This window comes from Lolium perenne, chromosome 4 (assembly GCF_019359855.2).
Source record: "Lolium perenne isolate Kyuss_39 chromosome 4, Kyuss_2.0, whole genome shotgun sequence".
Classification (NCBI taxonomy): domain Eukaryota; kingdom Viridiplantae; phylum Streptophyta; class Magnoliopsida; order Poales; family Poaceae; genus Lolium; species Lolium perenne.
In genome coordinates, this window is record NC_067247.2 from 148,477,917 (window position 1) to 148,486,592 (window position 8,676).

Here is an 8,676-nt window from a genome sequence, read left to right on the forward strand (position 1 = left end):
TAGACTAAAATCCCGTGTGTCCTCGAGAACGTTTGGTCATTATAAGTAAACAAACCGGCTTGTCCTTTGTGCTAAAAAGGATTGGGCCACTCGCTGCAATTGTTACTCTCGCACTTTACATACTCGTACTTTATTCAACTGTTACATCAAAACCCCCTGAATACTTGTCTGTGAGCATTTACAGTGAATCCTTCATCGAAACTGCTTGTCAACACCTTCTGCTCCTCGTTGGGATCGACATTCTTACTTATCGAAGATACTACGATACACCCCCTATACTTGTGGGTCATCAGTCACTCCCCCGGATTTAATGGAGACATGAACCCACTATCGAGCATAAATACTCCCTCTTGGAGTTACAAGCAAAAACTTGGCCAGAGCCTCTACTAGTAACGGAGAGCATGCAAGATCATAAACAACACATAGATAATAGATTGATAATCAAAATAACATAGCATTCTCTATTCATCGGGTCCCAACAAACACAACATGTAGCATTACAGATAGATGATCTTGATCATGTTAGGCAGCTCACAAGATCCAACAATGATAGCACAATTAGGAGAAGACGACCATCTAGCTACTGCTATGGACCCATAGTCCAGGGGTGAACTACTCACTCATCACTCCGGAGGCGACCATGGCGGTGAAGAGTCCTCCGGGAGATGATTCCCCTCTCCGGCAGGGTGCCGGAGGCGATCTCCTGAATCCCCCGAGATGGGATTGGCGGCAGCGGCGTCTCTGGAAGGTTTTCCGTATCGTGGCTCTCGGTACTGGAGTTATTATCGACGAAGGCTTAAGTAGGCGGAGGAGGTAGGTTTAGGGGCGACGCGAGGGGCCCACACAACAGGGCCGCGCGACCAGGGGGTGGGCTGCGCCGCCCTGGCGTGTCGCCGCCTCGTCGCCCCACTTCGTTTCCTCTCCGGTGTTCTGGAAGCTTCGTGGAAAAATAAGATCCTGGGCGTTGATTTTGTCCAATTCCGAGAATATTTCCTTACTAGGATTTCTGAAACCAAAAACAGAAGAAAACAACAACTGGCTCTTCGGCATCTCGTTAATAGGTTAGTGCCGGAAAATGCATAAATATGACATAAAGTATGCATAAAACTTGTAGGTATTATCAATAAAGTGGCATGGAACATAAGAAATTATCGATACATTGGAGACGTATCAGCAGCTCGCCAAAGTAAACAAAGTTGCGGCTTCGAAATCTGTGCGTTCTACAAAGAATGCAGGAAGTAAGTCCTAGGGGCAGGCATCGTCCCCCCATCCGGACAAGAGAAAAGAAAAAGAGATGAAGGCGCAGCAAATGACTGTGTACGATCCGGTGCTTGCCGGAAAACAACAAGCCGGGCGACACGAGGCCGGTAGAAAAAACCAAGGGGCAGTACGCGATTATGCCAGAAAGGGCTACGCCGGAAATGACTATGCCGGAAGGGAAGAAAGCGGGCAAAACTATCGAGCCGCAAGAGCAGCGTATATGGAGAAGGAAATGCCTCCGCCAAGGTACCGGCAGGCAAGGGCCGCGGTACCGGAACATTACGATGAAGCTGATTCAGGAACTGAAAGAGTTGCAACTTACCGGAACCCTTTGGGAGAACGGTTAGGAGAAAGATGCCTACCAGACCGGGATGCGAGGCACAGGCTGGATAGGGTATACCTGTCTGAAATGATCGAGGCAGAAGGTCCTCCGGGTCCAAAGTGTTTTGGTCCACGGATCATGAAAGAGGAACCACCGGTTCGCAACTTCCTGTTGCCCCGTGACACAAAAACATACGATGGCACCACTAAGCCGGAAGATTGGCTTGCGGACTATGTGACCGCAGTTTATGTTGCTGGTGGAGGAGGAGCCGTAACAGGCGGGGGAAACCGGCGCTGGGCAATAAGAATCATATCATCTTTCCTGGTAGGACCAGCGCGCATTTGGCTTAACAACTTGCCGGCAGGAAGCATAAACGGCTGGCTGGATTTTGAGGAAGCTTTCGTGAGTAACTTCAACAGTACATACCGGAGACCGAACAGGCCGCAGCAGCTCGCTTTGTGTGTGCAACGCTCCAATGAAACAGACCGGGATTACCTGACCAGGTGGAATTCCACAAGGAACTCCTGTGAGGGAGTAATCGAGGGGAGAGAAAAATAATTGGCAAGAACATGCAAGATACACCATGGAATCGGCTATGGAACAACCATGCCGGTGGCACACTCCGAATCCGTCAAAACCGGCAAACTATCTGACAAAAGATTGTTCTTGGACCAAGTACCTGATGTTGAAAGGTGCAGTAAAGGATGCGCAAGCACAAGGCTGTACTACGATACTGCCACCATCGCAAGACCTCTTGAGGCAACAACTAGCTCCACCACCACCGCTTACCGGAGCAAACGCTCTACCGGTGCAGCCACAGCCAAACCGGCAGCAGCACCAGCAGGTTCATCAGGTGGGAAATGGCAATGGCCAACCACCACCACTGGCACCTTTGGGCCGGAATGTTTACCAAGATCCGGACCTGTGCTGTGTTGTGTTCGTTACTGAGCCAACAGACAGGCAAAGCATGCATCGCTGTTCCATGGAAGTGAACGTAGTGATGCCGGCACTTCCAAAATACATACTCTGGTCAGATCAGGAAATCACCTGGTCGTTCAAAGATCACCCAAAAATAATGCCTAATCCGGGTGGCTATGCTCTTGTTGTGGACCCTATCATGCATGGGCCAACGACTCGAGTGCGGTTCAGCAAGGTGCTGATAGACAATGGAAGCAACATAAATATCATGTACCGGCACACCATGCATACGCTGGGAATAACTGAAAACATGCTACAGCCAACCCACACTACGTTCCACGGAATCGTGCCGGGTTTGTCCTGCTCTCCTAAGGGAAAAGTCCGGGTGGATGTGTCATTTGGAGGACGCGACAACTGCCGGGTGGAAAACATTCTATTCGAAGTGGTGGATTTGGATAGTCCTTTACCATGCACTACTGGGGAGACCGGCATTGGCAGCATTTATGGCCTCAACCCATACGGCGTATCTCAAAATGAAGATGCCGGCACCCCGCGGACCCTTAACTGTGGTGGGAAACTATAAGATCTCACTGGAAACCGCTTCCGCCGGATCAAACCTGGCTGAGTCGCTGGTAATTGCAGAGGAAAAAAGAAGAATACAAACAGCGGTTGCGCTGGCTCAGTCCTCACAGTTGAGCTTAGCGGCAATGAGTGGAAACTTGGGCACACCGGCGTTCAAGCCAACCAAAGAAACAAAAGACATTGTGCTGGACCCGGCTTACCCTGAGCGTACCATTCGCATCGGTGCCGGTCTCAATGAAGCATAGGAAAGCGCGCTCGTCAACTTCCTCCGTGAGAATCGGAATATCTTTGCCTGGTCTACTGATGACTTGGTAGGTGTTCCGAGGGAGTTGGCTGAGCACTCTTTGAACGTCCGGAAGGATACGAAGCCGGTGAGGCAGCCGTTACGCCGGTTCGCCGAAGACAGGAGGAAAATCATTGGAGAAGAAGTGACAAAGTTACTGGTTGCCGGTTTCATCGTGGAAGTATTGCATACTGAATGGCTAGCCAATCTGGTGCTGGTCGAGAAGAAAAAAGAGGAGGAACCCAAAGCTCCAAAGGTGTGGCGCATGTGCATCGACTATACTAACCTGAACAAGGCTTGCCCAAAAGATCCTTTCCCTTTACCCCGGATCGATCAAGTGATTAATTCTACCGCGGGCTGTGAGTTGTTGTCTTTTCTGGATGCTTATTCCGGCTTCCACCAGATTCCCCTGAAAAAGGAAGATCAAATAAAAACGGCGTTCATTACCCCGCACGGGGCTTATTGCTATGTTACTATGCCTTTCAGTTTGCGCAACGCTGGTGCAACGTACCAGCGCTGCATGCAAAAGTGTTTGTTTGATCAAATTGGAAAAAATGTGCAAGTCTATGTGGACGATGTCGTGATAAAAACTAAGGTAAAAGAAACCTTGATCGATGATCCGAGGCAAATGTTTAACAACCTGAGAAGGTTCCGGATGAAACTCAATCCGGCAAAATGCACCTTCGGTGTGCTTGCCGGCAAATTGCTTGGTTTTCTCGTATCAAGCCGGGGCATATAGGTCAATCCGGTAAAGATCCGGGCCATGGAAAGAATGACCATACCACAAGATCTCAAAGATGTGCAGAAGTTTACCGGAAGCTTGGCATCGCTAAGCCGGTTCATAAGCAGGTTGGGGGAAAAGGCCCTACCACTCTATGCTTTGATGAAAAAATCTGATACTTTCGTCTGGACCCCTCAGGCAGACACAACGTTTAAAGAGCTGAAAACAATGCTGGCCACCGCGCCGATATTGGCGTCGCCTTTGGAAAGGGAGCCTATGCTGTTGTATATAGCAGCAACCAACCGGGTTGTGAGTGTTGTGGTTGTGGTAGAAAGAGAAGAGGAAGGAAAAATCGTGCAGAGACTGGTATACTACCTGAGCAAGGTGCTCTCCCTCTTAAAACAAAACTACCCTCACTTCCAGAAAATGACCTATGGCGTGTTCATGGCCGCCACGAAGCTCAAGCACTACTTTGAGGAACACCCTATGAAAGTGGTGAGCGAGGCACCCATTTCGGATATCATGTGTAACAAGGATGCTAGCGGCAGGATTGCCAAATGGGCAATTCAGCTATCACCATATGTACCGGTGTATGAAAGAAGAGATGCCATAAAATCACAAGCCTTGGCTGATTTTCTCGTCGATTGGGCGGAGATGCAGTACAAACCGCCGGAACAAAAAATAGAATACTGGAATATGCACTTTGATGGATCCAAGCTCAAAGAGGGTCTAGGTGCCGGTGTGGTCCTCACTTCACCTAAGGGAGATCATCTCCAGTATGTTTTGCAAGTGCACTTCAGGGCATCGAACAATGTTGCTGAGTATGAGGCTCTGATACATGGGCTCAAGGTTGCGAAAGAAATCGGGGCACACCAGATCATTTGCTACGGCGATTCAGATCTTGTGGTGCAACAATGTTCCGGAGATTGGGACGCGAAAGATGCCAACATGGCCTCATACCGGTTTCATGTGCAAAAGATTGCTGGCTTCTTTGAGGGGTGTGAGTTTCATCATGTGCCACGTGCAGAAAATGAAGCCGCGGATACGCTCTCTAAGCTGGGCTCCTCCAGGCAGGAAATTCCTCCCGGAGTAGCTTTGGCACACCTAAGGATGCCTTCGATCAAACCAAGTCCGGAGTCAGAGTCAATTTTCGTACCGGAGTCACATGTTGTGCCGATGGACATTGACAAGGGAAATTCGGGGACTGCTCCGGTAAACCCATGGACTGCAGGATCTAAGCCGGAAGAGGCTATGATGGTAGACAGTATGGAGATAGACATACCGGTATTTCTTGTTCGGGAAGCACCAACTTGGGTTGAACCTATTAAGGAATTCCTGGTCAGCGGCACCCTGCCGGTTGACGAAAATGAGTCAAGGAGGATCCAAAGAAGGTCCAAGGCCTACACTATCATTAACGGCGAGGTGTACAAAAGAAGTGTTACCGGTGTCCTCCAAAGGTGTGTGGAACCGTAAGATGGAAAAGAAATGCTGGTGGAAATTCACCAAGGAGAGTGCGGACACCATGCTTCATCAAGGGCACTAGTGGCAAAAGTGTTCCGGCATGGGTTCTACTGGCCCATAGCACTGGAAAACGCTGAGGATTTGGTACGAAAATGCAACGGGTGCCAGAGGTACGCCAAGCAAAATCATACCCCAGCATCCGGTCTCAAAACTATACCATTAATGTGGCCCTTCGTTGTTTGGTGCCTTGACATGGTCGGTCCATTCAAAACCGCAAGGGGCAACATGACCCATGTCCTGGTAATGGTGGATAAGTTCACCAAGTGGCTAGAAGTGAAACCTATCGCAAAGTGCGATGGACATACGGTGGTGAAGTTCTTAAAAGATGTAATCTTGCGGTATGGATACCCGCATAGCATCATCACTGATAATGGGACAAACTTTGCCCAAGGAGAATTTAAACGATTCTGTGAGGATAACAATATCCGGTTGGATTTGTGTTCCGTAGCACACCCACAAGGCAACGGCCAAGTTGAAAGAACTAACGCTCTGGTGCTTTCCGGTATCAAGCCAAGGCTGGTCGAACCACTTGAAAGGTCACTGGGATGTTGGCTCGACGAGCTACCATCCGTGCTGTGGAGCATCCGAACAACACCAAACCGGTCTACCGGATACACTCCTTTCTTCATGGTTTATGGGGCAGAAGCATGATACCAACCGATATCATTCATGATTCACCAAGGGTTCAACTCTATACCGAAGAAGAGGTAAAAGTGGCCCGAGAAAATGATGTGGACTTGCTAGAAGAAGCAAGAGAGTTGGCTTTGTCAAGAACAGCCATATACCAGCAGAACCTCAGACGCTATCATAGCCGGAAGGTTAATCCGAGAGTGTTCCGGGAAGGAGATCTGGTGCTACGCCTAGTGCAGCGCACTGAGTGGCGCCACAAGCTCTCACCTCCGTGGGAAGGACCTTTCATTGTGAGCAAGGCTCTACACAATGATGCCTACTACTTAATCGATGCACAGGAAGCGAAGAAGGGAAAGGCGGACAGGTCAGGCGAGGAGACTAAACGCCCATGGAACATAGCCTTGCTGCGTCCTTTCTATTCCTAAAGATGTGCTGTAAGGAGTTCTTTTTTGTACCTTATATGCTATGAATACAAGATGTCGGCACCTCGAATGGATCTCGGGGACTGCCTCTACCAAAAATTGCATGCAATGTGTTTATTTTTTCAGTTTACCGGTTGCTTGTTGGACCTTTTTTCTTTCCGGTTTAGTAACGTGCTAAACCTACCGGAGTCTTCGACTTTGATGCTGTCCGCAACCCGGCTTCATGGAAAGCAAGATAAACTGGAAGGAACTAAGCACGTGAAACAAGAAAAGAGGCAGTGAGAACGAACAATTTGGAAAAAGCTTAACTAACCCCGGGTATACCGGTTTTTTGTGAAAAAAATCGAATTATTTCTAAGTTCAAGAAAGTGCTTGCTTGGCGAAAGAACTTTGCAAATCATACGCCAAAACACCTAGAGAGGTAGGCAGAGCCAAAGCAAAAGAACCAAGTGTGCATCGGATTGGATGCCGAAACAATTCCGGAATCTTCACAGTGCAAGATAAAAGCAAACAATAAGCAAAATGCTAAGATAGCATACAAACTTAATTTGATAAGTTACCGGTATAACATACCGGCATGAGATATTGTAGCATAGCCAAAAGAATGGTGAAGTATTATCTTACATCATAAACCCCGGCATACCCGGGTAGAATTTAACGAACATTGTTTTTAAGATAACCAGGGGCAACACATGCAAATTGAGAGATATTCAGGCGACAGGGGGCTGCTGGCCGGCTTCAGGAGCTTCCGGAGGGACATCGCCTTCTACCGGAGCGGCATCGCCTTCTTCGGCTTCATCATCCTCCTCGTCCTCGACATCTTCTTCCTCGTCGTCAGAGAGTGCGTCCATGACATCGGGGGGAGGAGGGATGAAGGTGCGCGTGTGGCCGAACTCCGCAATCCGGTAGGCACGGTCCTGGCGCTTGGCGGTTAGGACTGGATCCTTATCTGTGGGCGCATCGCCGCGAAGGCTGTGGAATGCGTCCAGATCCAGTTCTTTATACCAAGAGCAGGCGATGCGTAGCACCGCATCTGCTCCGGCACGTGCCGCGGAACACTTCCACTCATGGATCCTCCGGCCTGCGTCCTTCAGGCGGTCGGAGGTGAGCGTTATGTTGGCCAGCACCGCTTCCCCAGGCCACAACACCTTGAAGATTGATGTCTACTCACTCTTCTTTTCATGTAGACAGTGTTGGGCCTCCAAGAGCAGAGGTTTGTAGAACAGCAGCAAGTTTTCCCTTAAGTGGATCACCCAAGGTTTATCGAACTCAGGGAGGAAGAGGTCAAAGATATCCCTCTCAAGCAACCCTGCAACCACAATACAAGAAGTCTCTTGTGTCCCCAACACACCCAATACACTTGTCAGATGTATAGGTGCACTAGTTCGGTGAAGAGATAGTGAAATACAAGTGGTATGAATGAATATGAGTGGTAATAGCAATCTGAATAAAATATGGCAGCGAGTAAACATGCAACAAAACAGTAAACAAACGGAGATTCGATGCTTGGAAGCAAGGCCTAGGGATCCTGCTTTCACTAGTGGACACTCTCAACAATGATCACATAATAGAACCACTCTACACTCTCTTGTTGGATGATGAACACCACTAATTGTGTAGGATTACACGAACCCTCAATGCCGGAGTTAACAAGCTCCACAATATTTGATATTCATGTTTAAATAACCTTAGAGTGCATGATAGATCATTGCAATTACACCAAGTACTAACATAGCATGCACACTGTCACCATCACACTATGAAGGAGGCATAGATCACATCAATACTATCATAGCAATAATTAACTTCATAATCTACAAGAGATTACAATCATAGCCTACGCCAAGTACTACACGATGCACACACTGTCACCATTACACCGTGGAGGAGGAATAGAGTACTTTAATAACATCACTAGAGTAGCACATAGATGATATTCAACCAGATCACATAAAGAGAGAGATGAACCACATAGCTACAGCGGAGCCCTCAGCCCCGGGGGTGAATTACTCCCTCC